Raw genomic sequence first — 26,896 nt, 5'->3', positions numbered from 1 at the left:
ACAACAATATCATGCAAAATTATATTTAAGCAATATATAAAAACATAAGAAATGTGATCTAGTATGGCCCCCTTGACTTGGTCTTGAAGTCTCCGATCTTCAAACTTCATCTTGTTAGCTTGACATCGTCTTGAATTACATTCAAAAAACTAACTGCAAACTACAATTTTTAAATACATACTTGAAGTAATTGAAATAACTAACCTAATTATTATTACAAAAATATTCCATAGTAAACAGACCATATTTGAAAATTACATTCAAAGATAGAACCAGTGGCGGAGGCAAGATATTCTTTTCGGGGTGTCGGCGGTGGCGTTCCCAGGATTCTTAGAGTGTTTTTGTAATACCTCGTATTTTTCTATAATTATAAATATATTTTATTATAATTACAAAGCATTTCGTTGTATTTATAAAGTATTTTTATAAATTAATTCCATTTAATGAGAATTAAATGCATTTTTATTTTTAATTAATTTAAATATTAATTATTTCAAAAACCGTATTTTTATTAAATAAATTCAATGAACTTATTTAATCGGGATTTTTTGGGTCGTATTTCGAAAACGAATTTAATTTAATTAAAGCCCGGTCGTTTTGTCTTAAGCAAACCCAACAAAGCTTGCAAAGAGTAAACTTAAATAAGCCCGGTAATAAGCCCAACTCAAAATTTCCCTAACCTAGCCCACATGGGAGAGAAATCCTATAAATAGACCTCATATCAAACCCTCACAAGAAAAATTCAGAATTCTCTCTCTCTCCTCTCTTTCCTATCCTTGCGGCACACTCCACGCCCCACATCCCCTTTCTCTTCGTCCGTCTTTGCTTGCGGCGCAAGGCAGCCGTGCGCGCCCAGCCGTGCTCTCCCATCTCGCCCGCCCCCCGCAGCCGCAGCGTAGCACATCGTGCCTGCGTGCTGTGTGGTCGTGCTAGCCCAGCTCGCTGCCCTCTCCGTGCATTGCCCCGCGTCGCGTCGCAGCACAACAGCATTGTTGTGTGCGTGTGTGCCTCGCCTGTTCCCAGCGCCCAGCCTCGTCGCCTTGTCCCTTCGTGCGCGCGCGCGCCCTTGCTTGTGGTGCGTTGCGTGCGTTGCTGTGTTGTTGCTCGTTGTGTTGCGTTGGTCGGCGCGCACACACACACGAGCAATTAATCGTTATGTGTGTGTGTGTTGATCAATTGTTCAGCCAAATTTTATTTTCAAAAACATTAATTTTCAGTTTTAAATTGTTTTAGTTGTTGTGGTTATTTTAAATATTGGGATTGTTTAAATTGATTAGAACGGTTATGAACACCGTATTGGGTTAGAGTTGTGTTTTAATTAAAGAGATTAGTTTTGATGATTGAAATTATTATTTTCAGATTTAATAAGTTTATAAAGTGTTGACTTTTGAAGTAAAAATATGCTTTTATGATAAACTATTATTAGGGTTTTGATTTCAATTAATTAAGCGATTGATTCACATAATTTAATGACAATTTAAATTATGGGAATCAACTTAAATTTTCCGATTGGTTATAAGCTTTAAAAAGTTGGATTTTAATGGTTTTAAAGCTAAAAAGTCAATGTTTTTATGTTAGGGCTTGAGTTGACTATTTGAGACTATTAAATTAATTATAATGAATGATTTCTAATTAAACTAAGAGTTTTAGAATCTTAAATAGTTGCTGGAAATTTAGTAAACATGTATAATAATTTAGTTCTCCTTTTGTGTTTATAGGAGTTGATTTCTAGTGAGTCGTGATTCGCACTGTGGCCCCCGTAATTAGGTATTCCAGGTACGTACAAGACTAGGGTGACCACCCATCCTTGAGGACTTTGTGAAGTGTATTGAATGCGAATCATGTGAACTTATATGTTGTTGTGAATTCATGTTTGATATTGAGAACAAGCATGCTATTATTATGGTTGAATCTATGTGAACGAGCATGTTATGAATTGAATTATGCTTTATAGATTCTATTGAACTATCATGTTATGGACTTTTATAATCGTTGAATTATGTCAAGCATGTTGTTCAAGTTAGTTTGCATGTATGAGTATTGTGCATGCAAGTTGTTGTTATTATTATGCTATAGTACAGGGATGTCTAGCATATAAATATTGAGCCAGTCGAATATTGCCAGTGAGCAATATATATTCTACCAAGGAGTAGAATATGTTAGAGATTCTATGTGAATTGAATTAAGGACAATTCGTGCTAAGGGCACACCCCGCTTGTTAATAGGAAATGTCGGGTTATCTCAAACAGTGTTTTTGAGAAGGAACAATGGGAGTAATTTCACTTGAGTCTATGTTGATTACAAGTCCTAACGTAGTAAAATAATGAAGTGTCATTGTTGAATTGTTTAGTTGTTTAAATTGTTTGTATGTTGTGTCTTGAGTAGAGTCTTGAGTCGCCTTGAACATAATATACTAATTAACTTAAAGTATAACCCAAAGAGCTTCAAAACTCTTGAACATATATACCTTGAGTATGAACAATGGGGGGAGTCTTGCCGGAAAACTTGTACTCCTAGAATGATACAAGACGTTGTTTCATTCTCTTTTATGCCGTTGTGCATTGGAATTCCTGTCGGTATGGCCCGACTGTCGGTAGTAGCCCGACTTATTTTGGTGTATGGTTGGCTCCCATCACCCTTTCTTTCCTTTTGAGGATACTTTACCCGTTCGAAGCTACTTTTTATTAAACTGTGAGTCAAGAGTCGTGTCAGGTGTCGAGTCTTGTCTCCATGTTTATCTGTTTATTATATGGCTCCCATCAACTTGTTTTAATAACCATTAACTATTTATTTAATGTGTTTGAAAGTTAGTTAATTCCGCTGCGTAATTCTGGTAAATAGCCTTAGCCGTTATCACGGTGGCATTAATATCTTGGTAATTCCTGTGATTTAAGTCGGAAAATGTTTTATAAAAAGCAAGGAATTATTAGGGTGTTACAAAGTGGTATTCTAAGAGCTTAGTTCAGTCCTTCTTTGTAGTAAGTAATACTACAAAGTGGTATTTGCAGAGCTCTAGTTTGAGAGCTGCTTTGCATTAATTAATAGTGCAAAGTGGTAAATCCTTAAACTACAATTGCGGAACTTTAGGATTTTTCGAAAATTATTTTCCTTAAGTCAAAATGTCGTTTCTGAGTACTCAAAAATTTGAAAAGCCAAATACCAATTATTTCAAGTATTTGAAAGTCATTTTAATCATTCGAGTTTTATTAAATTCGAATTTTTTTTTTTATTTCCGAAATATTTTCGGATTTTTCAAAAATAAATAAATAAATAAATTTTAATTTCGGATTTTTCCGATTTTTTTTTATTTTTTTAAAAAAAAAGTTCGGAATAATTAATTATTTATTTACTTATTTATTTATTTCTTTAATTATTTTGAAAATAATCGAATTAATTAATTAAATTATACGATTACTTATTTTAATTTTCGATTTTAATTTTAATAATTTCGTGTATATTTGAAGTTATTTATTCAAATTAATTTCAAAATTTTTTATTTACTCTAAGTGAGGAAAGGGTAGATTAAGAAGGGCATAGTTAGACTAAGTATGCATTTAAGTTAAGTATGCATTGTTAATCAAGTGTTTATGTGATTATGCCTTGACTATGTGATCTTTTATTTAAAGTTTGATCATGTCTTGTTTTGCTTTATGTGATTAATTGCATCACGATTCATGATTAAGCATGTACTTGTGCATTGAAATTGTATGGCTCAACGAACTTACTTTGTTTTTGGAACACTTTAGTAAGACTTTGTAGTTGTTAATTTTCAGGATTTAAGATGTTGATTTCAAAGTACGCAAACCTAGGAAACCTAGAGAAGCTAGACTGTGAAACCCCACACATTTATGTGAAGAAGATCGAATTTGCTTGCAATTATTTTGCTACGGTGAAGAACCTACCCAAACTAAGGAAGAAAGATGTTATGGCAGAGATGGTTATTCAGTGCTTACCTTCCACGAACCCATACATAGAGCTTAAGAATCGATTTCGTGATATGCATATGGAAAATGGTATTCCTAATTACTACAAGTATGGCACTCCAGATGGTAGATGGAGATATGATTTGGAGATTATGACCACAATTATAGAGCTTGCGGAGGAATGTTTTGATGATGGTAAAACAGTGGAAAACATCAACCTTACAGGATTAGATAATGAGACAGAAACTCAGATGGATGAGGATAGTGATGATGATGTTGTTGAGATTGAGAACCCTAATCCTATCATTCCTAAGCCTACTATTGAGATCTCCAGTGATCCAGAAATTGAGCCTGAGACTAACAATGACGAAGTGAACAGTGAGCTACAACAGAATAATGAGGATATGGAGTATGAGTCTGATCCAGAGTAAGATTTTGATGACTTTGAAGGCTATGAGAACTCTTCACCAATTTGTGAACGAGGTTGGATAGTAGAGTAGCAATTTAGAGACTTTACTAATGTCATAGCTAGTGCTTAAATTTTAGTGAAGTAATAAACTACTATTTATGGTTTTTGTAGTTCAGTTTTGTGGTTTTTTTCGAATAAAGTATGATCCAAATGATGTATTATTTTCCCACTGAAGTAATAAAGTTTAGAATTCTTTCTTTTGCCTCCAATCTTAAGTTTACGTTCTCCTTGAGCGATTACCGCAAAAGAATTTTATGTATTTCTTCAATGAAATTATACTTGCAAGGTGGTTCAATTTTTACCACTTGAACTTTGTGATGCGGACTAAGGGAGAAAGCGGCCACAATAGGCGCCTATCTTGCTTAGGGTCCAAAAATTTCATGTATGTGTACTAATTGTATGGCTAGCTTGTAATCCCCCGTAAATTTATGAATTTTATTAAATATATTTTAACGTATATTACTTATATTTAAATAGAATTTATGAATTTTAGTAATAAAAATATAATTAACGTATATTTATTTTATTTTATTTACGTTTTAAATATTTTAACGATTTATGAAATTAAAAGTAATTTTAGAATTTTACGTTGAAAAGAATTCGAATTACGAAAACGCGTTCGATTGAATTTGGATAAACAATCCTAACTATTTTTGGATTCGAACAACCTCAATTTTAGTCCTAGCCCAAGTTGGCAAAGCCCAAAGAAGTAAACCCATATCCCAACCCATGTTCCAATTTCACGTAAACAACCCTCCTCTCCTCTCATTCAACTTCACGTGAAAAACCCAAACAGCAAAACCTCCTTCTCTCCTGCCGCCCTGCCGCCGCCCAGCCGCCGGACCTCTACCGTGTTCTCGCCGCCGGTAACCTTGTTCTCTCCTCTCCTTGTTCCCTCCTTCTCCTTCGTCCTTTCGTTTCCCTTTTCTCCTTTGTTCTTCCTTAACCGTGTTCGGTTTTCACGCAGCAACCACAGAAGCTCCGTGAGCTTTCCTCGTCGTCGGCGCAACCACCTGCGCAGCCGCCGCGCAGATCCCGACCACCGGCCCGTGCACGGTAGTCTCCCTTTGTTTCTCTTCCGTTTTCTATTTTCTTTCTCATTCGTTTTTCTTTTTTTCTCATGTTATTCATTTCTTGCCCTCCTCCTCTTTCTTGTTTGCACAGCCGCACAACCTCGCTGCCACCACGCACCGCCGTGTGCCGACCACCCTCGTCGTTGCGGCGCTGCCATTGCCGCCGGCCAGCAGTACCTTCTTCTTCTTTTGGTTATTTCATCCCCCTTCATTTTATTTAAATTATAATAAATTAATCAATGTTAATTTTCATGATTTAAATTATTAAGTTTTGATGATGTATTTAGAATTCAGATTATATGTTGATATTATAAATTAGTTTATTTCAGATTTGTTAATCATGTTTAAATTTGGATTTTAATTATGTTTTGTCAATTTAAATAATGTTTTCTTGGATTAGATTTATAGTTTTATGGTCTAATTATAATTTTCAGATTATATGTTTTATATAATTAAGTTGTTAATTTTCAGATTATATAATTTGATTAAAATAGGAGTTTTAATTATTAAAGTATGAATTTTTAAGGTTTTTAATGATTTTAAATCATGGTAGGATGTTTATGAATTATTAAAGTTATTATTTTTATGATTTCAAAGTTTTGGGAGTAGTTTGAAATTAGTTATATTGCTGAAAATTTAAAGTACGATGTTTGCAAAGAGTTTTCAACGAATTTCAATCACTAATTCAGTAATTGTTATGCTAGGAAATCAAATATTCAAGTTTTGTTATTGGAGAAAAGTTCTAAAAATGTTTAGGATGTAGTTAGAATGTGTTATTATAGCTGTGAACGATTAGAAGTTGATTGGGAATCCTTGTTGGTTGTTTTTAGGCGGAGAATTCTCTATAGGTGACTTTTGAATTATTAAAGTGGTCTTGCAGTTTGTTTACACAAGGTACGTACATACATGTGTGCTTGGAATGTGTGTTATTTGTTGAAACCATGTTGAAATTGTTGATGAATTTGGGTATGTTGGAATTACATGTTTAATATTGTTGGATGGACATGTTGAACATATATATTTCGTTGTGAGTATTATAACATGTTAGTATGGATGATTGATGCAAACATGTTGGTTGGGAACACTAGATTATTTTATTCATATATTGATTCAGGTCGATTGATCGTTGTTTCCTTTTAGCTTTTCACTACTTTATGAGGGCCGAGGACCTTGTTCAGTAAGTTGAAACCTTATACCCATATAGAGGGGTTGATCAGTATTAAAGGAAATGTTGAATTTAATTGGAATGAGTCTTGATTGATACCCTTGTGATCACTTACTTAATTCCAAGATAAAAACAGTTGTGAATAAATGTGGATTGTATGCCTTATGTGATTGTTGAGTCATAACAGGGTTTCAATTTGTAAATCATGTAAAGTGAAACTGAGTAGCAATAGCTTTAGACTGTGCACGTCTAAAGTGACGGACAAACAGGAGTTGGGGTTCATGGTGGTAGCCCATGGCCTTTATCTCGGACCGGATTGATCACCGTGTCTTATTTTTATTCAAACGTTCCTCGATATCGCAGGTCACTGAGGTTACGGAGTCGCGCCCGTACCTCGTCTTCCTTAGTGAAGCCTCTAGCTAGAAAACTCGGTCCATTGCCTATTTCAATTAAAATAATATTATTGTTATAAAAGTCTAGTCCAGTCTACCCTAGTCTAGTTAAGTATGGTCGTCAAATTATCATGTTTTGTCTGCCCTTATTTATGTTTATTAGTATCATGATAGGATGGTTCGTTTAATAGTATCATGTTAGGATCGTTATTGCTTTTAGTATGTAGTACTCAGCTTTGCTGATTACGTGCTTTGTTTGTGTGTGTTGATCATGGCTATGCCTTATTGATCCTGTGATGACCCATCTTTGGTGAGCAGTCTCTAAGGATCAATAAGCGTTGCCCATCTACAGGTTTGAAGATATATGATGCATCATTGGGATCGGGATTAGAGAGTTTGTAGTTATATTTGTTTTGTTAAGTGATTTGGTTCGTTAACTTAGACTTGAAATTTGTCGTACTATTCGTATTTCCTTATTTTCGTTAATTGGTTTTTGGACTTAATATGTAATCGATTATTATGAACCTAAAAGTTAGTTTTATGTTTTCCGCTGCAAAATTCTGAATAAGCCGTTACGTTTTCACACGGGCGATAATACTTTGATAATTCTCTATAGGTATATTTATAAAAGGGTTATTTTAGAAAAAGGGAATTGTCGGGGTGTTACAAAGTGGTATCTAGAAGCTTATGGTTTTATTTCAATAATTTTTAGGCGCCTAAACTAACTAGTTTTCTAAAACGAATTTTCTAGAATCGAGCTCCTACGTATTATAGTGTTCAAAAATTGGTACTTTTTTTTTGGGGGGCGATTTCCTTTTATCTTGTTTGAAAGCATATTAATATTTCTTATGTAAGTTCGAACTTGACTTATGTATTTGAAACTTTTCGTTTATTCGAATTAAGTACTTTCTTTTTATTTTCGAATTTAACTAAATATATTCGAAAAAAAAAGAAAAAAAGAAAAAAATATATATATATTCTTTTATTTTATTTATTCGTTTAATAAAATTATTTCTTACTAATCGTTCTTTTTATTCTTTGAATTCTTCAATGTTTGACATATTATGATTTATTATGAGAGATGGGTAATATAGGAAAGGGCATATAGGATAGAATTATATGTGCATTAGTAGCTAGTTAATTCTAGCATAAGAAGTTAATTTTTATGTGCATGTGTTAAATGTTTGAGTGTTGCATTTCAATGTGCATAAAAGAAATTGTTTGATTCCACCAAACTTATTGTTTTTATTGAACTTTGATTATGGTTTGGTTATTATTAGTGAGACCTTAAGCTGTTTGTTCATGAATAAAATGTTTTTTCCAAGTGCACCAACATAGTATCCCTTGAGAAGATCGATGAATACTGAGGATCTAGATTTCACTCCACAAGTTTCCAAGGAAAGAACAGCTAGGAAAGATGCCTTAAACAGTTGAAGTTGTAATAGTTAGTTAGTTCTTAAATGTTTTGGAGAATAAGTAGCAAAGCTACAACAGTTTAAAGTTAAAGCAATAGGAGTTTGAGTTATTATTTATTCTTTTCAAGGATGTAATAAACCTTTATAGAATTAGCAATAAAAGTTAAAGTATTATTTTCATTTTGAGAATTCCATAATACACTAAGCTTTAAGTAGCACGCAAGGGATTAATTCTTTTTATTGTTTGCATACTCGATGTGAATTGTGGATCAATTTAATTGCCACAAAAATAGTAGATGATTTGAGTGCATAAGGGAAATGAGGGGTAATCTAGACCCTTATGACTAATATGATTCAAAATATTATGCCTTATGTGCGGAATGTGAATATTCTTTATGGATGAGTGACGATGGTTACTCTAATATTGTTGTACTTTCTTGAATAAGTGTTTGTTGATGTGATCCCTTGATCAAATCTTTTCCTTTAATGAATACATATGAGTTATATTTCGAACCTAAAGTAGAATATATATTAATTTCAGCGTGTTATAGAATGACCAACCATAATGACTTAGTTGTTGCTATTTGCCTCTTGGCGGAAAAGCTGGCCCAAGAGAGAACTGAGCGTTCCGATTCTGCTGGGGACATGTTTGAGAGACTAGCCAAAGTTAAGTCACCATACTTTAAGGGGCAAACTGATCTTACCTTTATAGAGAACTAGGTTAGAGAGTTTGAGAAATTGTTTGGGGCTGTGAACTGTCCTGAGAATATGAGAGTGGGTCAAGTTGTCATGTATTTGAAAGATGAAGCTGGTTTATGGTGGAGAGATAATAGAGTTAGGCTTAGCACTGCTGAGAGATTCAATTAGGATTCGTTTTTTACTGCCTTAAGGAAAAAGTTTTATCATCCTTTTTGAGAAAGCAAAAGGCACAAGAATTCATAAACCTTAGGATGGGAAGTATGACCATTTCCGATTACTATAGCAAATTTATAGCACTGTCGAGGTTTGCACCTGAGGTTGTAGCCACAGAGGAGCTAAAGGCTCGGAGGTTTGAGCAAGGTTTGATTAATGAGATCCAATTAGGATTAGGTGGGGAAACCTTTACATCTTTGGATATTGTGTATGGGAAAGCTGCTCATATTTATGGTTTGCAGTTTAGAAGGGACAAGAAAAATATTGTTGTTGGGGAGAAAAGAAAAAAGTTTAATGCTGGGGAAAACCAAGGGAATTTCAAGGGGAATATCAATGAAAATGGGAATGGATATGGAAACTTTCAAGGAAGGAACAAACAGGGGCACAACAATAGGAACCAATCTGAGAGAGTGTATCAATGTAAGATGTGAAATAACAACCATCCTGGTAGGAATTGTAAGGGAGAATTAGTGAACTGTAACTATTGTCAGAAAACGGGGCATAGGAAGTATGAGTGCTTTACTAAGCAGAAAAAGGAACAAAATGGTAATGAGAGTGGTAACCAGGTGAAGTCGGGATTTAACCAGTCAAGAAATTAGAGTTCGAAGCCTATAGGGTACAGCCAAGGAAACCTCCATAAGTCTGCTAATTAGAATAACAACCATAACAAGGCCCCGGGTAAACTGTCTGTGATAAGTCAAAATGAAGCTGAACGACCTGTTGACTTAGTTTCTGTTACTTTTCTATTAACTCTGTGCTAGTTAGAAAGTTATTTGATTCAGGGAAAGATTATTCTTTTATTTCGTCATCTCTTATTAAGAGTCCGAAGTTAGTAGATTTTGAGGTGATTGATTTACCCGTTAGTATTCCTACTATTGTAACCATAAGGTGTACCAAATTGTTTAAGAACTTGCCTTGTGAACTATTTTTCGGTTGTGTGAGCTAGATGTGAGTTAAGAAGTCGGAATGAAGATCGAGGATGTTCCAATTGTGAATGAATTCATGGATGTGTTTCCTAGTGAGATTGCAGGTATGCCACTTGCTAAGAGCCGTTGAGTCCCCTATAGACTTAGTTCCTAGAATGACGCATATATCTAGAGCACCATATAGAATGACACCTCCTGAAATGAGCTAATTAAGACAAAGTTGCAAGATTTGTTTGGTCAAGGAATATACTAGGCCTAGTACATCACCGTGGGGAGCTCCTGTTTTGTTTGTTAAGGAGAAAGATAAGTGTATGGAATTATGCATCGATTTTAGGAAGCTAAACACCATCAAGAACAATTATCCCTTACCTAGGAGAGATGACATATTGGATCAATTGAATTGGGCGAGTGTGTTCTCGAAGACTGAATCGTGTTTGAAGTACCACCAATTGAGGATAGCTGATAAGGGCCTAAGACCTCATTAGGACTCGTTATTGTCATTAAGGGTTTAGAGTAACGTCTTTTGGGTTAACCAATGCACCTGCCATAATTATGGATTTGATGAATAAGATTTTCCACGATTTCCGAATTAAGTTCGTTATTATGTTATTGATGATATCCTGATTTATTCAAGGAATGAGAAAGAGCATGACAAACACTTGAGGATTATTTTGGAGACGCTTACAAAGAATCTAGTTTTTTTTTTAAATGAAGTATGCAAATCGTGAAGTCATGTGTGTATAAGTGACACCAACGTAAAAGTGAAGGACTAAATTGATTGAGAACTATGTTACGTACGGGAATAAATTTAAGAGAAAATTTGAGTGGTCAAGGATCGTTAGAAATCATTTGTTGTCTGGAAAAGATGAAAGGAAATACATGAATTGGTGCAAGAGCTAAGGGTTAATCTCAAAAGTTATACACCCCTGAAAAGCGTAATGAGGTTCGGTAAAAAGGAAAAGTTGAATAGAAAGAGTTTATGTAGATCCTGCTAAGATTCAAGCTGTGAGTGAGTGACCTACTCCAAAGAACGTGTCCGATATTTGAAGTTTTCTAAGCCTAGATGGCTATTATAGGAGGTTGTGAAAGACTTTTCGAAGAAAGAAAAACCAGCGACCAACTTGTTGAAAAAGGAATCGAAATTCAAGTGGAGTGAGAAATGTGAAGAAGCTTCCCAGATTTTAAAGGAATGTTTGACCTCTGAACCTGTTGTCGTGTCAATTGAAACCTTATGAGGCTAATTACCCTATGAATGACCTAGAGCTAGCTGCTATTGTGTTATCTGTGAATATTTGAAGACATTACCTTTATATGAAAACATGTTAGATCCTTATCGATCATAAAAGTTTGAAATTTTATCAAAAAGGGTCCAGTTGAATCTTGTGGACAACATTGAAAATGATACTGCTTTCCACTCTGCAACTGATGGTCAGCCTGAGAGCACTAACCAAACCATGGGAGATATGTTGAGAGCATGTACTATTGAACTTGAAGAGAATTTGGGAGATCATTTAGATTTGATTGAATTTTCGTTCATCAATAGTTACCATGCGAGCATTACGATGTCACATTTTGAGGAATTGCATGGAAAGAAGTGTAGAAGTCCACTTGCTGGAATGATTTTTGTGAAAATGTTGTATTGGGAACAGAATTAGTTGAAGGAAAACTATCCAAAGTTATTCCCTGAGATGAGTTACGAGGGCGTAACTCGTTTTCTTTAAGAGGGGTAGAATGCGATAGAAATTCGCACTTTTTTACCTGTTTTATGGTGATTTTATGCATTTTATGCCCATTTTTATAACTTATACATGTTGATGTAAAGCAAATAGATTCTCCACATAAGAAAAGGATGTTCATGAGTAACACAAACAGCTTTAATTGAGTTGGCAAAAGAGTGCACATAGGTGGCACAAGTACTCCTCTAGTGAGAATAAGTTAAAATCTTTTGGGGAAATGTGGGAATTTCCGTGTCAAGTTTCGGGACGAAACTTCTTTTAAGAGGGGTAGATTGTAATCCCCCGTAAATTTATGAATTTTATTAAATATATTTTAACGTATATTACTTATATTTAAATAGAATTTATGAATTTTAGTAATAAAAATATAATTAACGTATATTTATTTTATTTTATTTACGTTTTAAATATTTTAACGATTTATGAAATTAAAAGTAATTTTAGAATTTTACGTTGAAAAGAATTCGAATTACGAAAACGCGTTCGATTGAATTTGGATAAACAATCCTAACTATTTTTGGATTCGAACAACCTCAATTTTAGTCCTAGCCCAAGTTGGCAAATCCCAAAGAAGTAAACCCATATCCCAACCCATGTTCCAATTTCACGTAAACAACCCTCCTCTCCTCTCATTCAACTTCACGTGAAAAACCCAAACAACAAAACCTCCTTCTCTCCTGCCGCCCTGCCGCCGCCCAGCCGTCGGACCTCTACCGTGTTCTCGCCGCCGGTAACCTTGTTCTCTCCTTTCCTTGTTCCCTCCTTCTCCTTCGTCCTTTCGTTTCCCTTTTCTCCTTTGTTCTTCCTTAACCGTGTTCGGTTTTCACGCAGCAACCACAGAAGCTCCGTGAGCTTTCCTCGTCGTCGGCGCAACCACCAGCGCAGCCGCCGCGCAGATCCCGACCACCGGCCCGTGCATGGTAGTCTCCCTTTGTTTCTCTTCCGTTTTCTATTTTCTTTCTCATTCGTTTTTCTTTTTTTCCCATGTTATTCATTTCTTGCCCTCCTCCTCTTTCTTGTTTGCACAGCTGCACAACCTCGCTGCCACCACGCACCGCCGTGTGCCGACCACCCTCGTCGTTGCGGCGCTGCCATTGCCGCCGGCCAGCAGTACCTTCTTCTTCTTTTGGTTATTTCATCCCCCTTCATTTTATTTAAATTATTATTTATCTTTTAATAAATTAATCAATGTTAATTTTCATGATTTAAATTATTAAGTTTTGATGATGTATTTAGAATTCAGATTATATGTTGATATTATAAATTAGTTTATTTCAGATTTGTTAATCATGTTTAAATTTGGATTTTAATTATGTTTTGTCAATTTAAATAATGTTTTCTTGGATTAGATTTATAGTTTTATGGTCTAATTATAATTTTCAGATTATATGTTTTATATAATTAAGTTGTTAATTTTCAGATTATATAATTTGATTAAAATAGGAGTTTTAATTATTAAAGTATGAATTTTTAAGGTTTTTAATGATTTTAAATCATGGTAGGATGTTTATGAATTATTAAAGTTATTATTTTTATGATTTCAAAGTTTTGGGAGTAGTTTGAAATTAGTTATATTGCTGAAAATTTAAAGTACGATGTTTGCAAAGAGTTTTCAACGAATTTCAATCACTAATTCAGTAATTGTTATGCTAGGAAATCAAATATTCAAGTTTTGTTATTGGAGAAAAGTTCTAAAAATGTTTAGGATGTAGTTAGAATGTGTTATTATAGCTGTGAACGATTAGAAGTTGATTGGGAATCCTTGTTGGTTGTTTTTAGGCGGAGAATTCTCTATAGGTGACTTTTGAATTATTAAAGTGGTCTTGCAGTTTGTTTACACAAGGTACGTACATACATGTGTGCTTGGAATGTGTGTTATTTGTTGAAACCATGTTGAAATTGTTGATGAATTTGGGTATGTTGGAATTACATGTTTAATATTGTTGGATGGACATGTTGAACATATATATTTCGTTGTGAGTATTATAACATGTTAGTATGGATGATTTATGCAAACATGTTGGTTGGGAACACTAGATTATTTTATTCATATATTGATTCAGGTCGATTGATCGTTGTTTCCTTTTAGCTTTTCACTACTTTATGAGGGCCGAGGACCTTGTTCAGTAAGTTGAAACCTTATACCCATATAGAGGGGTTGATCAGTATTAAAGGAAGGGTTGAATTTAATTGGAATGAGTCTTGATTGATACCCTTGTGATCACTTTCTTAATTCCAAGATAAAAACAGTTGTGAATAAATGTGGATTGTATGCCTTATGTGATTGTTGAGTCATAACAGGGTTTCAATTTGTAAATCATGTAAAGTGAAACTGAGTAGCAATAGCTTTAAACTGTGCACGTCTAAAGTGACGGACAAACAGGAGTTGAGGTTCATGGTGGTAGCCCATGGCTTTTATCTCGGACCGGATTGATCACCGTGTCCTACTTTTATTCAAACGTTCCTCGATATCGCAGGTCACTGAGGTTACGGAGTCGCGCCCGTACCTCGTCTTCCTTAGTGAAGCCTCTAGCTAGAAAACTCGGTCCATTGCCTATTTCAATTAAAATAATATTATTGTTATAAAAGTCTAGTCCAGCCTACCCTAGTCTAGTTAAGTATGGTCGTCAAATTATCATGTTTTGTCTGCCCTTATTTATGTTTATTAGTATCATGATAGGATGGTTCGTTTAATGGTATCATGTTAGGATCATTATTGCTTTTAGTATGTAGTACTCAGCTTTGCTGATTACGTGCTTTGTTTGTGTGTGTTGATCATGGCTATGCCTTATTGATCCTGTGATGACCCATCTTTGGTGAGCAGTCTCTAAGGATCAATAAGCGTTGCCCATCTACAGGTTTGAAGATGATGCATCATTGGGATCGGGATTAGAGAGCTTGTAGTTATATTTGTTTTGTTAAGTGATTTGGTTCGTTAACTTAGACTTGAAATTTGTCGTACTATTCGTATTTCCTTATTTCCGTTAATTGGTTTTTGGACTTAATATGTAATCGATTATTTATGAACCTAAAAGTTAGTTTTATGTTTTCCGCTGCAAAATTCTGAATAAGCCGTTATGTTTTCACACGGGCGATAATACTTTGATAATTCTCTATAGTTATATTTATAAAAGGGTTATTTTAGAAAAAGGGAATTGTCGGGGTGTTACATAGCTAGTGCAATGTTTTAGCAAGGCAGTGTCCAAACTCAGTTGTTAAAGTCACTCTTTTGTTTTATTCAGGAGAAGGGAAATGACTACCCAAGGGATTGCCGATGTGGTTAGGCAACTAGCTGAAGTAGTGCAGAACTTAGCACAGAATAGGAATAACCAGGGAGTTGATCCAGCTGGTGAGATGTTTAAGAAGGTGGCCCAAAGTAAGCCTCCTTTGTATCAAGGGGAGATAGACCCAACTATACTTGAGAACTGACTAAGGCAGTTCGATAAGCTTATCGTAGCTATCAATTGCCTAGAAAACCTTAGGGTTAATAGCGATGTGTATTACCTTAGGGAAGAAGCTGATTTGTGGTGGCAGAGGTGTGAGAATGCTTTGAGAGCTACACCTGGATTTGGATGGGAATCATTCAAGGTAGCCTTAAGGAACAAGTTTTACCCACCATATCCGAAGAAGCAGAAAGCCCAAGAGTTCATCGAGTTGAAAATGGAAGGGATGTCTGTAACAAAGTACTATTCCAAGTTTATAGAGGTGTCTAGATTTGCACCGGAAGTGGTGGCAACGGAGGAGCTTAGAGCTCAGAGATTTGAGAGTGGATTAACTATGGATTTGCAATTGATGCTTGCGGGAGAGACTTTTACATCTCTTGACACCCTGTGTGGAAAAGCTGCCCATTTGTATGGCCTGCAGCAAAGGAATTAGAATGGAATTGGTGAGAAGAGGAAGGATGTTGGTAACCAAAACCAAGGTGGTGGCCAGCAGAATCAGGGGAACTTTAAGAAAAACAAAGGAAACAACCATTTCCAGTTCAGGGGGGACCAGGGTGGAAACAGAAACAACTTCCAAAATAACAATGGAGATAAGAATCAGTCTACAGGGAATGGAACGAGAGTTTATGAGTGTAGACGTTGCCAAACTAATCACCCAGGTCGAGACTGTAATGGAAATCAAGTTGTATGTAGGTTTTGTGAGAATCTAGACCATAGAGAATTTGAGTGTTGGGCCAAGAATGGGAAACCCAACCAAGTCAACCAAGGCGACCGCCAGAACAACAATCAGAATAACCAAAATCGAAATGGAGGGAACAATGGTGGAAACCAAAAGGGTTACCAGAATGGTAACAATGGCAATATGGTCAGGGTAATGGAAAGCCCAGAGGGAACTATCAGCAGAATGGGAACCGTAATTCCAATGGAAATGCAAATGGAGGTGGCTATAACAAGGGAGTTGCCCAAGGAAAGCTGAATGTGATCACTAGGAAGGAAGCCGAAAACCCGTCTGACGTCATGACTGGTACTTTTTCTGTTAACTCCATTTTAGTTAAAGTACTATTTGATTCTGGTGCGACTTATTCATTTATATCAAAGGGTATCTTAGAGAAGTTAGGATTGAAAGAACCTGAAGAGATTGAAGTACCCATAGTGATACCAACCGGTGAGATTGTGAAATGCACTAAGATCCATAGGGATGTACCTTTAACCATAGCTAAGACCATATTCTTGTCTAGCCTAATTGAGTTTGAGTTAGGATATTTAGATGTGATTTTGGGAATGGACTGGTTGGCAATGTTCAAAGCTAAGATTGACTGTGAGAAGCAGAAGATTCACTTGAAGTCTAGTCTAGGAAAGGTTGTATCGTATCGCCGTTTTGGGAAACCTATGAGTGTAGGAATCGTCACGGCAATGGAGCTCATGAAGTTAATACACAAAGGGAACCCTATTTTCTTATGCAACGTAAGAGACCTAGACCATGTGATGAAAGAGCAACCAGGAGATATTGCAGTGGTGAGTGAATTCTTGGACGTGTTTCCGGAAGAGATCCCGGGAATGCCGCCCAATCGACCAATTGATTTTACCATAGACCTAACACCCGGAACTACACCTATCTCGAAATCCCCATACCGGATGGCTCCAGCAGAAATGAGTGAGTTAAAAGGTCAACTTGAGGAATTACTAGGGAAAGGTTATATCAGACCAAGTGCATAGCCTTGGGGAGCGCCAGTCTTGTTTGTGAAGAAGAAGGACGGAAGTATGAGACTCTGTATAGACTACAGGGAGCTCAATAAGGTCACAATCAAGAATAAGTATCCTTTGCCTAGGATAGATGATCTATTTGACCAGTTGAAAGGAGCGGGAATGTTTTCAAATATTGACTTGAGGTCAGGTTATCATCAGTTGAGAATCGCAGAGCACGATACACCAAAGACTGCATTTAGGCTAGATACAGTCATTATGAGTTCACAGTTATGCCTTTTGGGTTAACAAATGCACCTGCAATCGTTATGGACTTAATGAACCGAGTATTCCATGCATTCTTGGACAAGTTTGTAGTGATTTTCATAGATGATATTCTGGTCTACTCTAAGAATGAGGAGGATCATGCGGAACACTTAAGGTCAGTGTTGAGTACCCTGAGAGACAACCAGTTGTATGCCAAATTCTTGAAGTGTGAATTCTGGCTGGAGAGAGTTGCGTTCTTAGGACATTTTGTATCCAAGGAAGGAGTTGCAGTGGATCCTGCAAAGATAAAAGCTGTTAGTGAGTGGCCTACACCTAAGAGTGTAACCGATATTCGGAGTTTTCTTAGTTTAGCGGGTTATTATAGACGCTTTGTGCAAGACTTTTCTAGAATCGCCAAACCAATGACAACCTTGATGAAGAAAGAAGCGAAGTTTGAGTGGAATGACCAGTGTGAAGAGGCGTTCCAAGCTTTAAAGACGCGATTGACAACCGCGCCGGTGTTAACTTTGCCAGATGAGAGCGGTACTTATGATGTATATAGTGATGCCTCTAAGAATGGTTTAGGGTGTGTGTTGATGCAAAACGGGAAAGTGATTGTGTATGCATCGAGGAAGTTGAAGCCATATGAATCCAATTACCCTACCCATGATTTAGAGTTAGCCGCCATAGTGTTTGCATTAAAGATATGGAGACACTATCTGTATGGTGTGCAATGTAGGATATTCACGGATCATAAGAGTTTGAAGTACATTTTCACACAGAAGGATTTAAATATGCGCCAACGAAGGTGGTTGGAGTTAATCAAGGACTATGATCTGGACATTCAATACCATGAGGGAAAAGCCAATGTAGTCGCAAATGCCTTGAGTAGGAAATCAAGCCATAGTGTGAATGCGTTAGTAGTGGCTAACAAGCCGTGTAAGGACATGCAGCGATTGAATTTAGAGATAGTGAGTGGAGAATGCCTTGAGGGTATGATGAATGCCTTAACCATCCAGTCGTTGGTGTTTGATGAAATCAGGGAGAATCAGGCTGGTGATGTTAAGTTAGAGCGGATCATGGAAAAGATTTCGCAAGGAAAGGAGATTGATTTTAAGATCCACGAAGATGGAAGCTTGAGGTATAAGGACGGTGGTGTGTACCTCAAAAGTGTAGTGAACTAAAGGAAAAGTTAATGAGAGAAGGTCACAATACACCATATTCTGTTCACCCGGGGGGTGACAAGCTGTATAAGGATCTGAAGAAGGTCTATTGGTGGCCAAGGATGAAGAATGAAGTGGCTGAATTCGTGGCAAGATGTTTGACCTGTCAGAAGGTTAAGATTGAGCATAGGAGACCTCAGGGAAAGGTCCAACCTTTAGAGATTCCGAGTTGGAAGTGGGACTGTATCTCAATGGACTTTGTCACTTGTTTTCCTAAGTCGAAAAGTTGAAATGACACCATTTGGGTAGTGGTGGATAAGTTGACTAAGTCAGCAGTGTTCATACCAATGAAAGAAACCTGGAAGATGGAACAACTTGCCAAAGCTTACATCAAACATGTAGTGAGATTACATGGAGTTCCTAAGGACACCGTATCAGATAGAGATTCTAGGTTCCTTTCGAATTTCTGGAAAAGTGTGCAGAAGAACTTTGGTACCACATTGAAAATGAGTACAGCATTCCACCCAGCCACAAATGGACAAACCGAGAGAACTATTCAAACCTTAGAGGATATTCTAAGAGCTTGTGTGATTGATTTTCAAGGTGGATGGGAAGATAGCCTAGATCTAATTGAGTTTTCATACAACAATAGCTATCATGCCATTATTGGAATGGCATCATTCAAAGCCCTATATGGACGAAAATGTAGAAGTCCACTATGTTGGAGTGACATTAGTGAAACCGTCGTACTAGGTCCCAAATGATAGAGGACACTATGAATCAGGTTAGGACTATTCAATCCAAAATCCAAGCAGCGCAAGATCGCCAAAAGAGCTACGCAGACTAAAAGCGTAGGGATGAAGAGTTCCAAATAGGTGACAAAGTGTTGCTTAAGGTTTCACCAATGAGAGGTGTGATGAGATTTGGGAAGAAAGGAAAGCTTAGCCCAAAGTATATAGACCCATATGAGATCCTAGAACGGATAGGGAAGGTAGCGTATAGGTTAGCCTTGCCCATGGACTTGCATAGAGTGCACAATGTGTTTCATGTATCTCAGTTGAGAAAGTATGTCCCGGATAAGTCTCATGTACTGCAACCAGAGACCATAGAATTAGACCAAAGTTTGACATTTGAGGAAAGACCTGTCAAAATCCTTCATAGTAAAGTGCGTAGTACACGGACTAAGGATGTTAATATTGTTAAAGTGTTGTGGTCTAACCAAGAATATGAGGAAGCTACCTGGGAAGCCGAGGAAGAAATGAGAAAGAAATATCCCGAGCTTTTTCCCGAGGTTAGTTGAGTTACGGGGCCGTAACTCGTTTTCTTTAAGGGGGGTAGAGTGCGGTAGAATTTCGCACTTTTTACCTTATTTACCTAATTTATCCTTTAAGTTATGCTTAAATCGTTGTTTCCAGTGAAGTTTCACTGTTTATTGTCATGTTGAATTACTTAAAGAGTACAACAACTAAAACTTTTTACAAAGAAAACGCACTAAAGTCTCATAATAGTCTCAAGTCTAGTTTTAAAGTTGTGATTTCCGTGCCCAAGTTTCGGGACGAAACTTCTTTTAAGGAGGGTAGACTGTAATACCTCGTGTTTTTCTATAATTATAAATATATTTTATTATAATTATAAAGCATTTCGTTGTATTTATAAAGTATTTTTATGAATTAAATGCATTTTTATTTTTAATTAATTTAAATATTAATTATTTCGAAAACCGTATTTTTATTAAATAAATTCAATGAATATATTTAATCGGGATTTATTGGGTCGTATTTCGAAAACGAATTTAATTTAATTAAATCCCGGTCGTTTTGTCTTAAGCAAACCCAACAAAGCTTGCAAAGAGTAAACTTAAATAAGCCCGGTAATAAGCCCAACTCAAAATTTCCCTAACCTAGCCCACATGGGAGAGAAAACCTATAAATAGACCTCATATCAAACCCTTACAAGAAAAATTCCGAATTCTCTCTCTCTCCTCTCTTTCCTCTCCTTGCGGCACACTCCACGCCCCACACCCCCTTTCTCTTCGTTCGTCTTTGCTTGCGGCGCAAGGCAGCCGTGCGCGCCCAGCCGTGCTCGTCCATCTCGCCCGTCCCGCAACCGCAGCGTAGCACATCGTGCCCGCGTGCTGTGTGGTCGTGCTAGCCCAACTCGCTGCCCTCTCCGTGCATTGCCCCGCGTCGCGTCGCAGCACAACAGCATTGCTGTGTGTGTTTGTGCCTCGCCTGTGCCCAGCGCCCAGCCTCATCGCCTTGTCCCTTCGTGTGCGCGCGCGCCCTTGCTTGCGGTGCGTTGCGTGCGCTGCTGTGTTGTTGCTCGTTGTTTTGCTTTGGTCGGCGCACACACACACGAGCAATTAATCGTTGTGTGTGTGTGTGTTGATCAATTGTTCAACCAAATTTTATTTTCAAAAACATTAATCTTTAGTTTTAAATTGTTTTAATTGTTGTGGTTATTGTAAATATTGGGATTGTTTAAATTGATTAGAACGGTTATGAACACCGTATTGGGTTAGAGTTGTGTTTTAATTAAAGAGATTAGTTTTGATAATTGAAATTATTATTTTCAGATTTAATAAGTTTATAAAGTGTCGATTTTTGAAGTCAAAACATGCTTTTATGATAAACTATTATTAGGGTTTTGATTTCAATTAATTAAGCGATTGATTCACATAATTTAATGACAATTTAAGTTATGGGAATCAACTTAAATTTTCAGATTGGTTATAAGCTTTAAAAAGTTGGTTTTTAATGGTTTTAAAGCTAAAAAGTCAATGTTTTTATGTTAGGGCTTGAGTTGACTATTTGAGACTATTAAATTAATGATTAATGAATGATTTCTAAGTAAAGTAAGTGTTTTAGAATCTTAAATAGTTGCTGGAAATTTAGTAAACATGGATAATAATTTAGTTCTCCTTTTGTGTTTATAGGAGCTGATTTCTAGTGAGTCGTGATTCGCACAGTGGCCCCTGTACTTAGGTAATCCAGGTACGTACAAGACTAGGGTGACCACCCATCCCTTGAGGACTTTGTGAAGTGTATTGAATGTGAATCATGTGAACTTATATGTTGTTGTGAATTCATGTTTGATATTGAGAACGAGCATGTTATTATTATGGTTGAATCTATGTGAACGAGCATGTTATGAATTGAATTATGCTTTATAGATTCTATTGAACTATCATGTTATGGACTTTTATAATCGTTGAATTATGTCAAGCATGTTATTCAAGTTGGTTTGCATGTATGAGTATTACGCATGCAAGTTGTTGTTATTATTATGCTATAGTACAGGATGTCTAGCATATAAATATTGAGCCAGTCGAATATTTCCAGTGAGCAATATATATACCAAGGGGTAGAATATTTTAGAGAGTCTATGTGAATTGAATTAAGGACAATTCGTGCTAAGGGCACACCCCGCTTGTTAATAGGCAATGTTGGGTTATCTCAAACAGTGTTTTTGAGAAGGAACAATGGGAGTAATTTCACTTGAGTCTATGTTGATCACAAGTCCTAACGAAGTAAAATAATGAAGAGTCATTGTTGAATTGTTTAGTTGTTTACACTAGTAGAAAAAACCTTTATTGCAGCCCCCTTGTTGAAGGGGGCATAGAGAAATACGCTTCAACAACCAATCGGTCAACGCGGGTCAAACATTATAAAGAGTTGTTGAAGCGAATATTTTTGTTGTTCGCTTCAATAGCAATTGTTGAAGGGGGCATTAAATGTTCACTGTAACAAATAATACTCGCATATACTCCAACTTTTAATTCTCTCTCCTCCTCATTTCTTCTATTAGCGTGAAAGAATCATTTCTCTCTCCTCTCCCCTCTCCTCGCCCCCGGTTCAAAACTCCTCAAACCATTCTCCCCTTTCCATGGAAGGTATATCTTCTCTCCCTCTCCCTCATTCTCTACAATTTCAAAGAAGGTGTCTTCATAAACGCCCTCGATTTCGTTCTCTTTCTCTCTCCTCTTTCAAAATTTTATCTTCGTGTTACATCTAAAAATTTCAAGCGAAAATGAAGGAATTTCAATCCACATCGGTCAAGCTGATATCCAGGTCGAAAATTCTTGCTGGTAGCTTTACTGTCACGAGCATGGTATTCAGGTATAACCTCTCTTCTTCTCTCTAGATCTATCGTTTCTGCTTTCTTTTTTTCTTAATTTTATGTTGTTATTGCGAAAAATTGATGTTATGAGTGTTGAAATCGTTCAATTTGAACTTTTGATGCCGCATTTCGGTATATAGTGTAGATCTATGATGTTATGTTGTTTTTAATTGGTTAAATCTAATTTTTGATGCCTCGATGCATAATGTGAAGATCTGTATTTAAAATTTATTAAGTTAGGGGTTCGATATTTGCAATAATCGCAATTAAGGTTTATTTCAATAATTTTCCTCTTTTACGCTTCTAATTTGCATACTGAATTTCTTCGTTATTCATATTAATATAATAAGTCGACATCTTAGTATCTGAAATTGAATTGGGTACTTTCAGGCTTAGGACTGTAAGGAGAAGTAGGGACTCAGTAACTCACGCTTGCTATTAAGATTTTAGAGTAATCTTCAGTTCTTTGCGTGTTATTTTGCATTCCTTGACTATCTTTAACAGAAGCAAGCACCCAAAAGCTGTAAACATATGCTGCCTCTGTTAGCTATCTGTGTGATAGATACTCTCTGGGAATCTGGGGCAATATACCCCCCAATAGATTGTGATGCAATATCTACTTTTTCAAATACGAGCTTTAAGCATAGACATGAAAGAACTACTCCTCTTCCCGGAACTAGCAGTCATTTCTCCCTAACCCCTCGTAATTAAGGATATCCTATTTTACAAAACCACTATTGTTAGTTGGTTGCGTTATCCTCTTCTTGTCACTTAACTTTGAATTACTTATAGTGTGCCTGCAATGGAAGTACTGACGTGGCTTTTATCTTCTTCAGAATTCATGGCCAACCCAAAATAAGCAATTTTTGCTGTAACTTATGCTTTTATGTCTCTGTGGATAATTCTTGTAGTTGCGCTTTAGTGAAGATATGCCAAACCTTCAGCAGTGGCAATACTAGTTCAGTGTTTTACCTAATAAGGGTTCTGGTGATGTACATTCAATAATTTAAACATGAGGGGAAAAGAGAAAGACAAGTCTAAGTTCATGTAAGTTGAAAAAATCATAGTGATGACAGAAGATGAAGTGACCAGGACTCTTGTTGCATCCAGTATAACCGACTCCAGAGTGATTAATTTCAATACAGGTTATGACTCGGTTCCTTTATCTAGAAACTTTGTTAGATGATATTGTAAGTCAGAAATTAAATTGGAGATAGAAAGAGGTGGCACTCCAATCATGGATGCAATCTGAGAAATTTCTTTGAATCAGTCATTGTATTGTTTTCGTCTCGCTGTTTTAGTAAGATTTTTTCTGGTTATTTTACTATTATTTCAACTGCTACTTCGTGACCATTCTATTATGATTTTAACTTCTCCTCTTTATATTTATCGCTTTCTCTCACTGAATGTAAAACTATTGTAATTGCTTGGATGGCATTTTGTTCTGACTTAGTTGAGTAGTTATGCAATGCAATTTAGTTTAGGTCGAGCTCTTATGTTCTCACATTTCCTATTTAGTCTTTACTACCCTATACCTTAATTTGACCCCCTTTGCAACAATATCTAGATGATAGCTAACTGTTGTCAAATTATTAATAACTGAGGAGGTAATTTGGGTATTCAAAACCAAACTGACCGAAGGACTATTCTCTTGCATAACTTGTATAGAGGTTGATTTGATTGTTGGTTCGACAACGTAGACCGTGCTTGATCTTTTGTAGAGTGGGAGTTTAGTTGTCTTTGGAATTGGCAAATTCGCAAATGGGAACCGCCTTATACATTATTATTATCAGTATGTTAGATGAGGGGAGGGGGAACTTCATATATGATCATTTTTATTGCTTCTGTTGTTGTTTCTGCCTTGCATTCGTTGCATATGTACTCTAAATATTTCATTGCGAACTTTTGTTTGGAGATTGTTGTGTTACAAAATTATTCAATATTTGGAACTCTACGGTCTTATGAGCTTCAAGCTGTAATTTTGGTGAATTTATTAAGAAACCTAACCAGTAGCATTATTTTTTACTTAACTGTCATTTTCAAAAAAGGAAATGGTAGCTAATGAACTTGCTTGATTTTATTTCTCTCTCAGAACTTTTAGAAGTCAAAGTAGGCATATATTATGGAATTGTGCCTCAAATTAGGGGAGCTAAGCAATCCTGTACTTGGGTGCTGCCTTTTTTTATAGAAAAGATTTAAAATGGGCACTACTTATTATTTAAGACTTCTAATCAATCCTGATTCATTTTTTCCTTTGTTTTTCCAGTTTTCCTTCTTCTACAAGTATCATCTTCTTCGTGTATACTGATCTTATGAAATTGCCATGTTTTTGTCCTTGAATTGACTTGTTAAATCAGTCCAAGACATGAAAATGTTTAAGTATTATATGTTTCCACATTTTCCAGATGTCAGGGCTTAAAAGTGGTCTTGTGGGATTTCTCTCCTCCTCAATCCTTCCTCCTTAACTAGCAATGCTGATTTGTTGTTTGCTTGTAATGCATACAAATGGATTGTCTGTGAATTTGAGCTGACTTAATTGGTAAATTCTTTGAGGGGGTGCACCAAAACTTTCTAGGGATCCCATAGTATCTATCAACAATGGGGCTTATGCAGCAAAAAAACCAAGCTACCTTGCTTTTGTTTCTCTTTTTCTTGGAAACTGAAAGACAATTTCTGTTTATAGGAAATGGATTATGTGTGTTAGAAATCATTGCATTGATGGTTTAATGTGTATCCATGTTAAGCTTTCAGATTCCTATCTAGTGACAAGTTGACAGCTTTTTAACTGCTTTTGTAACCAATCCTGACCGAATGACAATGGAGAAATTTATGCTTTTTGTAAACTGATGCTGAAACCCAAAGGCCACCATTGAGATAAACTATTTATTCCACTATTTATTTCCTTTCTTTGATTATTTGAAGTTGTTGCGATGTATCTGCTCTATCTTCTCAATTGATGACTTATCATGAGATTATTTCCTTTAGCATCTAAAATTGTTATAGATGTAGTACTATTTGTTACAGAGTATATAGACTACATTTTGTTTTACAACTAACCAAAAACAATCACTCCTCACTGAGTACGAGGTCTTGGTGAAGTCAAGTTATCATTTTCTAAATACATGCACTCCTAGCTTTCTGTTTCGAGTTCAATAGTTTGTTTTCTTACAGAAGCTTCTACGTGGCAGGTAATAATTCTTGCAAGAGAATGTGGATTAAAACTTTAACTTTCAGATATTCCTCCGGAAAGCCTTGTACCAGAACCATTAAGAGCAAGTATCACATGTTTATTAAGGCTATTTTTGGGCTTTTGACTGGGGAAAATCCTTCTCTGTGAAAACTGAATGAACTTTTTTCTGTTCGTTTGTAAAGGAGAGACTGTAATTTTCCGAGGTACCTTTTATTGTTTACCCAGTATTTACTCAGTTCTTTTGTTCTTGCATCTGTTGAGTGTAACATGAGCTTATGAAGTTCAATTTGGAAATGGACTCGGACCTTCAACGAGGCTCTGGAATCAACTCCAAACCACCACCTTTTTGCTAAATGTCTAAATAGAATGTTGTTAGAGTAATTTTGCATATGATTCAATGTCCTGTTTTTGTTGCCTTAACAGGGAGGAATTCCGCCGCCTTCTGCTTTTGGTCGCAACAAGGCATTCCCGCATACAATATTTCCTCCCAATAGTCTGATAGTATTAGACACAAAATGTTGCAGCTGAAGTATTGTCACTCCATTAGCAGCTAGTTTTGTAGATTCAAAAATTATTTTTGTGTGAATTTATATTGTAAAATTACATTAAACAATATTATTTCAATATTAATGTGAATGAAGTATTTATTGTTTACAATTGTCTATTTTATGAGTATTATAGCTCTTCTTTACCTAACAAAGAAAATTAAAGCAGAATATTAGTGGTTGATTAAGACTGCTAGTTGGGGCGGGGAACACAATGTTTGCCTCAACAGGCTTGTCTGTTGAGAGGGGCTATTTAATGTTCGCCTCAACAGGCTTGTCTGTTGAGGGGGGCAATTTAATGTTCTCCTCAACAGGCTTGTCTGTTGAGGGGGGCTTTATAAATGTGAGCCTCAACAGGCTTGTCAGTTGAGGAGGGCTTTCAAATGCCCGCCTCAACAGATATCTTTTTGAGGCGGGCCAAGCCCGCCTCAACAGATCTCTGGCCTGTTGAAGCCCCCTCTGTCGAAGCAGGCCA

The 26,896-nt window shown here is 36.3% G+C and overlaps 2 long non-coding RNA genes across 2 annotated transcripts; both read left to right on the top strand.

The window, feature by feature from the left end:
* The first annotated feature begins 5,118 nt into the window (after positions 1 to 5,118).
* Positions 5,119 to 15,072, top strand: LOC110779608 (uncharacterized). Its single transcript, XR_008930562.1, has 9 exons — positions 5,119 to 5,258; positions 5,360 to 5,448; positions 5,557 to 5,657; positions 6,296 to 6,359; positions 7,341 to 12,741; positions 12,843 to 12,931; positions 13,040 to 13,140; positions 13,791 to 13,854; positions 14,836 to 15,072. It is a non-coding gene; the product is annotated as an uncharacterized lncRNA (long non-coding RNA).
* Positions 15,073 to 21,588: 6,516 nt separating this feature from the next.
* On the top strand, positions 21,589 to 26,456 carry LOC130470364 (uncharacterized). Its single transcript, XR_008930563.1, has 3 exons — positions 21,589 to 23,831; positions 25,875 to 26,079; positions 26,300 to 26,456. It is a non-coding gene; the product is annotated as an uncharacterized lncRNA (long non-coding RNA).
* Positions 26,457 to 26,896: the final 440 nt, after the last annotated feature.

This window comes from Spinacia oleracea, chromosome 3 (genome assembly GCF_020520425.1).
Source record: "Spinacia oleracea cultivar Varoflay chromosome 3, BTI_SOV_V1, whole genome shotgun sequence".
NCBI classification, from domain to species: domain Eukaryota; kingdom Viridiplantae; phylum Streptophyta; class Magnoliopsida; order Caryophyllales; family Amaranthaceae; genus Spinacia; species Spinacia oleracea.
This window is presented reverse-complemented; position numbering and strand designations above follow the sequence as displayed.